This window comes from Nipponia nippon, unplaced genomic scaffold (assembly GCF_047370975.1).
Source record: "Nipponia nippon isolate SJK-2023a ecotype South Korea unplaced genomic scaffold, ASM4737097v1 scaffold_18, whole genome shotgun sequence".
NCBI classification, from domain to species: domain Eukaryota; kingdom Metazoa; phylum Chordata; class Aves; order Pelecaniformes; family Threskiornithidae; genus Nipponia; species Nipponia nippon.
In genome coordinates, this window is record NW_028262334.1 from 2,207,767 (window position 1) to 2,220,795 (window position 13,029).

Here is a 13,029-nt window from a genome sequence, read left to right on the forward strand (position 1 = left end):
TCTCCAAGGTCCCTTCCAACCTCAATTAACCTGTGGTTAATGAAAATAGCTCCAGATACAAGCATGCTTTTACCCAGCTTGGGCTCCAGCTTGCCCGTCCTTGTTGACCACGGCAGCTAGCCAGCACGCAGGAGCAAGTGGTGGAGTACCAGAGTGCAAACCATCCATGCCCTTGTGCAAAAGGCACCCAAACAGGGTTGGCTTGAACAGCAATTTTTTTTTTTCCCCAAATATTTGTGGAAACTGTAACAGGCATTTGCCATTCAGTGTGATTTTTATTGCTGCTTTCTTGGTCTGAGCAAGCTGTGCCCTCTCTCGAGGTGCTCTCTGCCTGTTGTGGGCCTGCAACAGTGAAATGAGTTTCAGTGAAAGCTGGAAACTTGGCAAACTTCTGCGGTATAAAGTGAAGCTGGTGTTTCTTTTTAAAGGCTGAAAGCAAATACATCCCAGAACTGACAGTCCATTAAAAACAAAGATAACGGAGTCTCTGGGTGCCTCTCTGCTGGCAGTCGTCTGGCTTCCCATATTTACTTGATAACGTGATGGCTAGCGCAGCAGGCACCGATATCTAAAAATAAACGAGGGAGCTGTTCCTTTGGGCTCTGCGTTAATCTGGTTTGGGGGAAAATGGTCCATAGCGCAAGCTCGGGAAATCACACTACTGTTTTTTTAACGTAAAGTAGGATTTGCAGTACCGTGCCGTATAAATGAAGAGCAGCCGTAAGGAGATATTTATCACAAGGCATGTGGTGTGTTTTTCCATATAGGTCAGTGCAGGTGTGTGTCCCACCACACTGCTCTTACTGGTGTTACTGGTCCTGCTCTCGGTGAGGCTTTGGTTCCAACGCGCTTGTTTAGGGCTCCCTGGCCCAGGGTCAGTGTGATCCCTCTTGCCGTGGCATCGCTTGGAGCCAGTCAGCGGTGCCCACCCAGCCTCACCACCGTCCTACTGGTTTGTACTGGAAGCAGTGGGACGGGGTTGCTGAGGGTCGCTGTGCGTGTTGCCACCCTGGATGGGGGAAAGGGCTGACCCGAGGAGCTTGGATATACCGGGAGGATTTATTTGCCCTGAAGGCTCCTGTGGCAGCGATCTGGGCGTCGATGGCTGGACTCTGCTCCCAGCTGCCAGCTGTGGGCTGTGGCCATCGGCAAGGTGGGCGCTGCTTGGCACGGGCTGGCCCCGCGCTGGCACGAGCTGAGTCCCCTGGGGTGCGTGGGGACCCTCGGTGGCCGGGTCAGCCGGGACGAGTGCGGGATCCTCCACCCGCTGGCAGCAGCCTTGCTAATTTACACCCCGCTGTCCGCAGCACGGCCCCCCTGGACCATAACCCACTTATTAAAGTCAATTAACTCATTAACTCTGCACGGAGGGAGCTTTGTCTTAAAAAATACAGAAAGTGACATTTTCACTCTGAACTGGGTCAAAAGCTTTCCTTTCCTTTTTTAATTTTTTTTTTCCCCACTCTTTCCTTCCTGGGGACAGGTTTGGACTTTGTTTGGCAGTGGCAGCCGGCGGCTCGGCTGCGGGGATCTCATGCTTTTCCTCGGCAGCGGACATAAATCCTCCCGAAGGCAGGGGAAGGAGAAATATGCTGATGCTGAGCCGCGGCCGTAAATCCCGGTGCAGGGAAGGCAGGACCATGCCGGGAGCTCTCCCACAGCCACTGTCGCTGCCAGGGCTGTTTTGGGGTCTGAGCCTGGGTGCGAGGGAAAGGAGGATCCTGAAGGAGGAGCAATAATTCAGATTAAAGGATTTGCCAACGTCTAATGAAACGAGAGCCTCCAGGCTTCCATTAATTAACAAATTAGCTCATCAAGAGTCTCCCTAATTTGTCGAATATAAAGCTGCCCTATTAATTAAACAAGAGGACAGATTTTAATTTGCCTGGCAAAATGGCACATTTAATTGATAAATGACTCATTTAAACCGTTCTTGGTGAAAGTTTCCAGAAGAAGCGATGGGGGACGAGTGAGGTGTCAGCGCCGGGCTCCTCCGAGCGAGCAGCACCCGTGCCCGGGGCGCGAGCTGCTGGCTTTGCCCCCGCGCTGTGCCGTGCCCCCTGCGTCGCCGGGGCTTGGGGACCACCGCGCGTCCCTGCCACTGATCCCACCGCCTCTCCTCCTCCTGCCAGCCTGCCCTCCTCTCGAGAGCCGGGCTCTGCTAGTGCTTAATTGACCCATCCGCTAATTGGGTCTGATTACATCCAGCCCCTCGTTCCTCTTCCCCTAAACCCCCTTAGCTTGCTGTTTTCCATGGCTGGCAAATTATTTAGCAGGAACTCCGCACTGACCGCTGGCCAGCGGTCCCTGGGGTTCCCCAGGGTTGGGGAGATGCCGGGCTGGGGGCAACGGACTCCACGGCACACGGGAAAAGCACTCGGGGCCAGGGGTGCCCAGGGAAATGCTTTGCCTCTCCCTCGGGAATTACAGCCCTGTCATTCCTCCTCGAAGGCAGCTTCAAAAGACCCGCGCCGGTTCATGCTCCCTGCTAGCAATAAAAGCAGCTCACCGCGGTCACTTGGCCTCGTGGCCGGAGTTTCTTATCCGCTTGAAGGACAGGGGGATGAATCGGAGGTCGCCTGACATTCAGATGATCTCCGCGTGGGATTAATTGCTCGCACAAATCTCCCTGGCCAGATGTGCTGGGGAAGCAGCATCAAGCTGGGGTACCCCGGGTTCTCCTTTACCAACCCTTTTTTTTCCCAAAAAAGTAAAGAGAAGTCTTAACAGGAGAGCGGGTGAATTATGTGGAGTCCTGCCCGAGTTTTCAATTTAGCTCCATTGATTTATAAGGTCTTTTCAATTACTGAATCCTTCTTGGCGGCAGCGTGCGGAGCAGCTGTACGTGAGCTTCATACTCCATCGGGCTGGGCGCTGTGGCGGGGACCTTCTGCATCTGCTCCAGGCCAACCAAGGCACAAATAATGAGGATTTCCTCTGCAACATTTAGTAAATAAAAATCGGGAATTCATTAGCACAAGAACTTGTCTTATATGAAGAAAAGACTGGAGGAAAATGGGAAGTGCGGGAGTTATCATGAACATAATATATGAAGCAATTTGAATTCAGGAGAAGGCAATGTGAAATCTTATTAAATTTTTTTTTATTGTGTGGGCATGGTTGGGCGATTTCTGAGGGAGCTGGAGATTAAAAACATATGCGGACAAGAAGTGACCTTCCCTCGCTGCTGGGCTCGGGCCATCCCCGTCGCGTCGTGGCTCTCGGATGGGAGCTGCCGGCTGGGGAAGACATGAGGGGTCAGGAGCCCAAAAAGCTCTGAAATCCACCCAAAACCAGAGCAGCCCACGCCTGATCATTTCACTTTCTCTTCCTAGTGAGTGCTGGAGTATTAATAACCTTTTGGTGTAAAATTACTGCATTTAAAAAATTTCATTATGTCTCTATGTCACGGGACATAAAGCAGAGGCAAACCTAATTAAATTACTGAGAATTAAATTGCCGGCCCTTCCAGCAAAGCCTGGGGGGAGGTGGTTGATCCCTCCAGCTTTGCAAGGGATCCAAATTACTCGGCTCAGCTCTTCTCCCACCAAAGCCGGAGCCAAGCTGCCCGGAGCCATAGGGAATGAGCCTGGCTCAGCCCCTGCGCCGGCAGTGGGGAAGCTGGGGCAGGAGGGAAGCGATGCTCCTGGCAGATTTATTTATTAGGGTCCATAATTAATAGTGAAGACATCCGCGGGAGAGGGAAGCCGTTGCTTCCATGAGGACAGGGAGAAGGCGGGACGGTTTTGGTGCTATTTAAAGGAAAATCTAAAAAGGCACCAGGCAGCAAACACTGAAGTTCCTGCAAGCTCAGCAGAGCTGGGTTCCTCCGTCAGCGTGGATGCGGCCGGGGGGCTCGTGCGGGGGAACGGTCCCCAGCCTGGCTCCCGCCCTGCAGCATCGCTGCTGCTGACTCGGCTTCCCCTGTCCCGGGGCTGGTTATTGCAAAATACCTTTGTGGGCCTTTGATGTGGCCTATTTTTAAAACTCCAGCAGCAATTTGCTGAGGATTTCCTGCCATTTTGGGAGAGGCCAGGAGCAGAGGGGGCCGAACGCGGCCATTCTGCCCAGCTCTGCCTGCACCCAGCAGAACGCATGCCGGGGCTAGCTGGAGCAATGTGGCCAGTGCCTTTCGAGACCCCTTTGCCGAGCCATTCATTGCCCACCATTGCCCGCCAGTTCAGTGCCGGGGCAGCCAATTCAGTGTCATTGGGAGCACTGTCCGTTGCAGGAGATGGGAATGGCACCACGACGGTGGCACATCACACCACATCCGTCGGGAGAGCCCTGCATCCATCTCTGTCAGAGATGCCAGGGCTGCCTGGTGAGAGGAGAGGTGATTAAAATAAATCTGCTTATAAATAGCAAGGTGTGCTCCCTGTGATAGGGGACATTCCCTGTTGCAGGGGGACGCAGGGTCAGACCTTCCTGCCCAGCCTCCTCCTTCCCCATGCGTTTGAGAGCCAGAACAGACATCGCCGGGCTGCCGCCTTTTGCTGGCCTCAGGTTCATTGGCACAGCTGGTAGCTCGTCCCCACAGTCCCGGGGTGATGGAGTGCAGCCGTGACACACAGGACCCACAGCCCAGGTCCGTCCAGCTCCGCTGACCCCATCCCACATGCTCTGGGGTGGAGTTTGAACCCCCAAACCCCGCCGAGGGTACCAGGGGTACCGGGCATGGACCCTTCGGGCTACGTGGTTCAGCCTGGAGGAGCCTCGCTGGGGCTGTTTGGTCTCGTGGGGGAGCAGGGAGGTTTGGTTTTCCCTTTCGAAGGCAGATAGCTCTGTATTGATGCTGTTCCTCATCTCTGGAGAAGGGGCTCGCTGTTATGGCTGGTAGAAAGCAGCTTTTCAGCTGTCCCAGAGCAGGTCCGTGACCTGACCTCCACCAGCGGATCCGCAGGAATTTCAGCACCAGCCCTGACGCGTGGATGCGATGCCGGTGCTTTCAGCTGCTCCTGAAACCCCCTCCTGAAGGCTCCGCAGGGGCTGGGTGTGCCGCAGCCCTTCAACAGAAGCGAGGAGCAGGGTCTTTAATCTGCTGACGGGTTGTGCCCTGCGAGATGAAAATTAGGCCTGGGCTGCTCTGAGAGACGGTCTCTGGAGGTGCTGCAAGCGGGGCTGTAGGGGTTCAGATAAGATGATGTCTCACCCCCGCATCCCTTGTTTCTCCATATTTGCTCCATGCATTCATACCATGGGGCTGGTAGCAATGCTGTGGGGCTGGTACTGGTGACGTGGAGCTGGTAGCGATGCTGTGGGGCTGGTCGTGATGCCATGGGGCTGGCACTGGTGGCATGGGGCTGGTACCCTTGCCCCTAACCATGGTCCATCCCGCTGCTCCGATGGTGGGAGATTAGGATGGAGCCACTCCAAAGTCACCTGCTCCAGCTGAAATTTCAGGTGCTTCTTCACTTGGTACTTTTGGGCTGGGGAATAATATTTCTGCCCGCTGGGGACTACCAGCCATAGTGAATAAACATCAGCTCTGCAAGGAAAAGCACTTGGGAGATAATTACAACTTGTGATGAGGACGAGGGCTCTCGAGTACGGTATCACATGGGGCGAGTGGCGGATAAGCCTTGTGGTCCCCAAGGAGCGGTGCCTCGGCGAGGTGCCCAAGGCCACCGCATCCGTTGGGGCCAGCACCAGTGTGGTGATGCTGCGTGGCCAGAGTCAGTCCCTGAGGGCACCCGGTGCGTCTCTGCTGCGTCTCAGGTGGGTGTTTGGTTTGTGAAATGCCTTTTCGCTAAGTGGCAGTGTTGGAGGGAGCTGTGCTGTCCTCTGTCATACCTGGAATGACATTTTAAAACTAAATTTCCAGACATTTTTTGTATGCATATTTTTATATATAGATATAAAATATATTTTATATCAGCTCAATATATCTGCAGCAGGGTTGCAGGGTCACCCCGTTCAGCACCCAATGTGCACAGGCTGGGATGATGGGTGCAGGGACACCCCACCGCCACCCATCCATCGGGGCTCCACATGCTCTTTGCGCACCTGGAGGGGGCCGATCCTGCCCGGAGAGGTGCCCCAGCCCCGGGAGAGGCCGTGCCGGTGCCGAGTGTGGCAGGAGGTGCCCTTTCGTTGACCATACATGCCCCATAAACCATGTTTTTAGGCAATTGTGAACCTGAGCAATAATGTATGGGGTTCCTGTTTTCTGCCCCAGTTGATAATGGAGACAGTGAATGTAGCTCATGTGTTATTCGCCGCTGTGGTTTAATACCTGTTACTCAGAGGGCTCAGGTTAGAGCCCTTTCTTCCAAGGTAAAAAAAAAAGCACAATGGAAGTAATTTAAATAGACAGTTTATGCTGTTGGTGTTCCAGCAGCTATCACCAGCTCTGTTAGGTGCGGTATGTATTATTTATGAGATTTCATTAATATGCAAATCTGCACCACTTGATTGGCTCTCCTGGAGCGCTTCCAAGACCCTTATAAATTATCTAAGTGCCTGGCTGCCTGGCCCCACTGCCACACTGGGGCTGGAGCGAGCGGGGGGGCTCTGGGGGCTCTGCTCCTGCCAGCCTGGCATCTCCCCTAATCCCCCATTTTTCTCTCCTGCTTTTCCCTGCTCTGGTCTCTTTGCAGGCAAACCCAGGAGCTGGCATTGCATTTTCCAAGCTATAATATTTAGGGGGACTCAGGCTCGTTGGATGACCTCTGCCTCTGCCGTGGGGTGCAAGCGAGGCAGTGGGAAGCTGGAGGTCTCTCACTGCAGAGGAGGAGAGGAAAAATCCCATAAAAAGCCGGGGCCGGCACTGGTGCTTGGCAGTTTCTCTCCTGGTCCCTGACGTGGGCAGAGCAGTTTGTTTTACACGGGCTCCTACCGGCACACAGCGGGGAATTATGCCTCATCCCTTGCATCCTGGATAAAAGACGTGATGCAGATGCATCTGCAGGTTAATTAAGAGCGAGCAGGTTGCACGGCGCAAACCTCGTGCTTCCAACCCTGCAGCCATGGGTAGAAACCTCCGCTGGCTCTAATGAGGGATGGGGGAAACGTCCCAAGAGCCCAGCTCCCAACATCATCTCTTTGCTAATTTTCTGCCCAGCTGTGAAGGTGTGAGTAGGACACGGCGAGCGGCCCTTTGCCCAGCGCTGGGCTGCTGGCCGGGAGATTCCCAGGCTCCGGAGGACACGTGGCTTCAGGAAATTAAAGCTGGATAATTGCAGAAGACCTCTGGCAGGGCATGTAATTAAAGTGAGGATTTGACAGCGGGTGGATGAGGGGGGCTCTCCCGGCTGGGCCAGGGGGTTGGCAGGATGGGAAATAGCTTCTTCTTGGGAATAAAAAAACAAATACGTAAAACATCCCTTCTGCAGAGGATAAAACGCGAGCAATGATCGTCCTGCTGCTCCCCGGGCAGCCCTGCTTTTTCCCTTGCTCCTCCTTTAATGCACACAGATTTGAGAGTAAAAGCCCATGGCAGGAGCGGTCCTGGTGTGCTGGGAGGCTGGCAGAGCCGCTCTGGATTTACACCGGGGGAGCAGGGAAGGATCAGGGCAGCCCTGGTGCCAGGGGATTAGCAGGATCCCGGGGCAGCAGGGCGGACCTGGCCTCCCGCCAGCCATCTGGGCGTTGGAAGGATGAGTTTCTGGGTGAGGAAGGATGGGTTTCTCTTGGCATGGGGAGACTGGAGCTGTTGGTTTGCCGGCTGGGACCGAGAGAAGCTGCTCTGAGCCTCCGAGCCTCTGGCTCCAGCAGCGGGGTCTTGGGCTTCAGACACCAAAGCGGGTGTGCAGGAGCTGGGGACTTCAAAATCTCATCGGGGGCATTTCAGGCCCCAGCTGGGTTGTAGGTTTGATCTAAAGACGAGGAAAACCAGAGCAACCAAAACCCAGCCTGCGCATCCTCTGGCGGAGCCGCTCCCCGTGCCGCTCAGAGCCAGCCTGGGGACGGGACTCATCCCCTGCCCACCGGGCTGCCGCAGTGAGGACGGCTCCGGTGCCCTTCCTCCATCCTCCTCGCAGAGCCCGTACGGGTGGTGGCGAGGGTCCCCGTGCGTCCCCATGCTGTCCCCGGGATGCAGCTCCACTTGGCCAAGGGCAGGCAGGAGAGGAGCCAAGACACGGTTTTCAGTCGGGGGCTGCGGCGTGCGACCCCGTTAATTCCCTGGCAGGAGATGCTCGTAGCCTGATTAAAACTGTGCTTTAATGACGCTGTCCCTCTTGCTCCCAATTAACTCAGCGGCACTGTCAACAGCCTCCCCGCCACCTCCCTGGCCTGGTGTCGCAAAAAGAGATGGGGGGAGGATGAAGGGAGCCCAAGCCCCAGCAATTATCTCGGTGGCCAATTTAATTTGCAGGTGACAGCGAGAAGGCAGCAGCAATCCCGACATCGCCCGCCCCACGCCTGCACTTTGGTGTTGCTGCTCAGCTGCTGGGGCCCCACACAGGAAGAAACTGGGGAGAAAAGCCCTGAAAATGTCACTTCCCCGTGAGGGGGGGCTGTGGGAGACACTGCTGGAGCTGCCCATCCCTGCCTGCATCGCTGCCGGGGGCTCCCGGACTTGGTCCTCGCCCATGCTGGGGGGCTTTCCCGCTCTGCTGGGGGATGTGTTTACGATAAATTCATCTCTGTCAAATGAAAATGGAGATTTTCCCACCTGGCAGATGCCACTTCGACTGCAGGTCTCACGGCGGGTAAACGTTAATTGCAGCACGCCTTTAAATGGGAAGAAAAAGTGACAGGGCTGAATTACTTCACTCTGGTTCCCTGATGCCAAGCCGTAAATCACGCCCTGGAGTTTATAGAGACTTTATGTGTCTTGGGCCAGGCAGGATCAAAATTTTCTGAAGACTAATGACACGTTAATGATAGCCTGCCTCAGAGATAAAATTAGCAGAGGAGTTTTTTGCTTCTATTAGAGTCAAACCTGGGTTCTTTTGCCTTCATATTGGTCTCTTACACAGAGAAATCACTCGTGGGGTTGGATGAAATGATGCTGAGTTCCTTCCAGCGAGGGACAGCGAGCCCAAAGTGTCACCGGTGTGTCTCCAGTGCGGTTATGAACTGGTATGTCCATTAGCTCATCGATAAACTCGCCAATATCTGAGCAAGTTGTTCATTTATGAATGTTTTGTGTGACATCCCCTTGTCATCACTGCATGGGCTTGATGTGTAGTTAGCCTGGCTGTTGCTGGTGAGAGCTGACTTTGTCCATGGCAGTGGATGGGCAGGGTAGTTGTGCCAGCCGCTCGCTTTACACCCTCTTTAACCCTTGAAAATTCACATTTGCCCACCCCCAGGTCACGCAGCCTCATCACGTCCCAGGAGGCCGGCACCGGGTAGGCAAACCCACCTTGAAGGAGCGTCACTGTCGGGATGCGGGGATATCCCCATCTTGCTGCCACCCCTGCAAGACCCGTAAGGGTGCAAGACTTGTGGGTCCGAGCTGAGCCCTCCTCAGCTCATCACCTGTGTGTGCAGAGCCAGCCAGGCCGCAGCCATCCCCTCCACATCTCCCGGGAGCCGCTGCGAGCTGGGTGACCCATGCCCGTGCCCCAGAAATTGCTGTGCAGCGCGTCCTACCCGGCGGTGATTGCCAGCGGTGGGTGTTAAATTACTGCGGGCAGCAGAGGTGACTCGTTTCGATCCCACTCCCGGGGGGCTGCCAGCCCTGATCCCCACCCTCCCGCCCCTCCAGCCCCCCGCTCAGCCCTGTGGTCGTCTTGACCCAGCCCTGGTGCATCCCAGGCACCTGCCTGGCTCCCGGTGTGATGCCATGCTCCGGACAAGCATGGGACAAGCATGCTCCGGACAAGCATCTGGGAACAAAGCTGAAATTATTTTTTTTCCTGTAATCAAAAATACATGATTTGTGCTGCTGCTCTGTGAGCATGTGCTGTGAGTGCCAGGACGTCCTGCTGCTTGCGGCCGTCCTGTCCCACTCCCTGGGTTTCCCCAAATCCCTCATCTGCGGGGATGCTCTTGCCTCCTAGTACTGTGCCAGATTTACAGGCGCCGCGGGATCCACCGGTTCCGGGCAATCCTGAAAATGCTTTTTCAGTGCAGGATGCAGCCCTCTGAGATCATAAGAAATGTTTCAACCATCACCCTGAGTCAGAGGGGGAAGAGCTGTGTTTTCCAGCCGGGCTGTAAATGGGCGCGTGAGCCTCTGGGATGCAGGGAAGGGGGCTCCAGTACTGCTTGTGTTGCCCTGCCCTGTCTGCTCCAGACAGACGGATGGGTGGGTGGTGTTGGATGAGGCTTGGAATTGTCAGGATGGATGAATGGATGGATGGATGGACAGACAGAAAGGCAGCGTTGGGTGCATGGCCAGGAGGGTGAGTCTGAGCGGGTTCAGAGCAGTCCAGAGGGATGGACAATGTTGGAGCAGTCTGGACAGATGGACAGACAGGTGGGCGATGCCAGAGTGCTCCAGCCAGAAAAAGACACTGACCGCCAGAGCCAGCAAAGGTGACGGTGGCCACATGTTTCCTCTTCCTCACCCTAAATCTCCTTAGCAATAGATGATGGATTTTATTTCTAGGCTGTGGTTCCCACCTGGACGGAGTTGACTCCGCATCTGGCTGGAGCTGCAGCAAATGGCTCCCGGGGCTTTGACGATGAGAGCCGTAACGAGGCAGGGATTTAGGGCTGCCATCGGGAGAGGCGAGGGGGTCCGCTCCCCCCAACAGCATCACCCCTGGGTTAGATTAGGCTGTCTGCGAGGAAACTTAATTGATTCTTTAGGTTAAAGCCTTTTCATCTGCACAGACAAGCCAAAGCATTAATTCTGTATAATGTGACATGGAACATTTGTGTGCAGCTCTGTGGCACGGAACATTTGTGTGCAGCTCTGTGGCACGGCTTTCCCTCCCCATGCTCCCTTTTGGGCTCTGACTTGTTTTCTTTCCAAGGCAAATTCTGGATCTGGCTTCCATCAACAGCACTAATTAATCCCTTTCAATAAATCCCAACATTTATTTATTTTTTAAAATAATTTTCAGATAACGTGTGCATTTCAGGAACAGACTTCTCTCTGTCGTGCCAGTCCCGGGGGAGGATTGCATCCAGCGCAGGGCTGAGCTTTGGACATCAGGATGCTCGAGCCATGTCCGGCCGCGGGAAGAGGCTGAGGGGGACCCCGGTGAGGGGGCGGCCGATGGGGCGCAGGTGTCCCCGCAGCTCCCCCAGCACCACCGAGCCACTCTCTCATCACTCCAGAAATAGTCCCACCGCTGGCGCGGGCTTAGGAATAAAACATATTTTGCTGTTATTTTTACCAGGGTGGCGGGAGTGCAGCCCCAGGGACCTGCACCAAGGCCACCCCCCCAGCCAAAATGAGACCGAAAATGGCATCATTTGCTCGGAGCCGGCAGCTGGAGCAGCCGGGACCTGGCAGAGATGCTGAGCCTTCCTGCAATGAGGCAGCTGCCGTGCTGCTTCCCAGCTCGGTGCCCAGCAGCCCCTGCACCCACCCCCACCGGCTGCCGGCGGGATGAGGCCATCGGCAAAGTTGGAGAGCGTCAGCCAATCACTTGTTTCTGCAAAGCCTTGCTCCATGGAGCAGTGATTGCCCAGAAATCAATTGCAAGGAAAACTGGATTTATAGATAAAAAAAAAAAAATCATAAAGAAGAAAGAAGGTTTTATTATCGGGGTTTGTGCAGTTGAAACCCTTTGCTGTTATTAAGACAAATCCAGCTGGTGGCTTAAATAATTGGGTATTTCCTGAGGGGTTTATCAGCCGTGTCACATCGATGGTTCTATTTTTGCCGTGAGATTACAGGAATACTCGCCTCTATCTGTACTTTGTATCTGGCCGCTGCAGTCCCTGCACAGGGGACACCGGCTGTGGGAGAAGCACAACCTGCGGGTTTTTAGGGCGATGCTGAAGTGCAGCATGGAAGATGAGCCTGCATTAAGCTTCGGCAGTTTCATAGCCAACGCAAGCCATTAAAGCGCTGTCGGCATCGTCCTTCTCCCCAATGGGGTGCCCAGCATCCAAACCCAGAACCCTGGCAGGGCTGCGTTTAACCCCCCTCCATCCTAAATTCCCCCAGGGCCAGGGGCTGGTGGCCACTGTGCCACCAAATGAAGAGAGCAGGGACCTCAGGGGAGGGCAGGGATGCTGACACCGAGCCGCATCCTCGCACCCATCCAAGTCCAGCCGAGCTTTGCACAATCACAAATGCCCGAGTCTTCCCATTTTCCAAACCCAGAGTTTTTTTCTCCTGAGATGCAGACGCAAGCAGACCTGGCCTGAAGTGGTTTCCCACAAAAGATGTCACGTTAAAAAAAATCCACTCTGAGTCAGAGAAAAAGAGACAAATGCCACATTTTTCCGCAGGAAAGGGCTTCGGGGCAATGCAGCACCCAGAGAAAACACTCAGTTCTGGCAAAATTAACAATTTGGGAGTAAATTGGGGGTGCAGAGCGGGGAAGACCTGTGCTGGTATCAGAAGCTGCCTGACCACGAACCTGTTTTAAGGATAATACAAGCACACACACATGCACAGCATCCCCTGTGTGCCAGCTTGCTCTGCCCATAGTGAGCCGTGGAGCCATTCCCTCCCACCTCTGCCGAACAGCTGGGGAATAAAAATCCTTAAAATTAGATAAAGACCATGAAACAAAGGTGCAGCACTGCGCTTGGAAATTCAGCTTTCTCGCCGTCATGTTTCCAAACCATCTTCCAGGAGGGGAAGAGCACAGAGGAGTTTGCTGCGCCACACCGGCGTGCAAAAGGCCCCAGGGAAATTTGTTTGTGAATGTGAATCCCAAGGGATTCGGCCGTACGCTGTCTCCGAATATTTATGGGAAAGTGCTCGTTGGGGCTTTTTCCAGATTTATAGTGATGTCCCAAGGTGAAAAATGTAATTTTATGGTCACCATTGATCTTGTACAACAAAACACATGGAGAGGATCCTGCGGGGAATTCAGATTAATTGATGGAGGCGGTAGGAACTGATACATAACCCGCAGAAAGAAGCCGAAATCATTGTCATTTTAATCCCTTACTCAGTGGTCTTGTTTCGTGGTCCCTGCCACATCCATATGGCCGAAGCCGGGA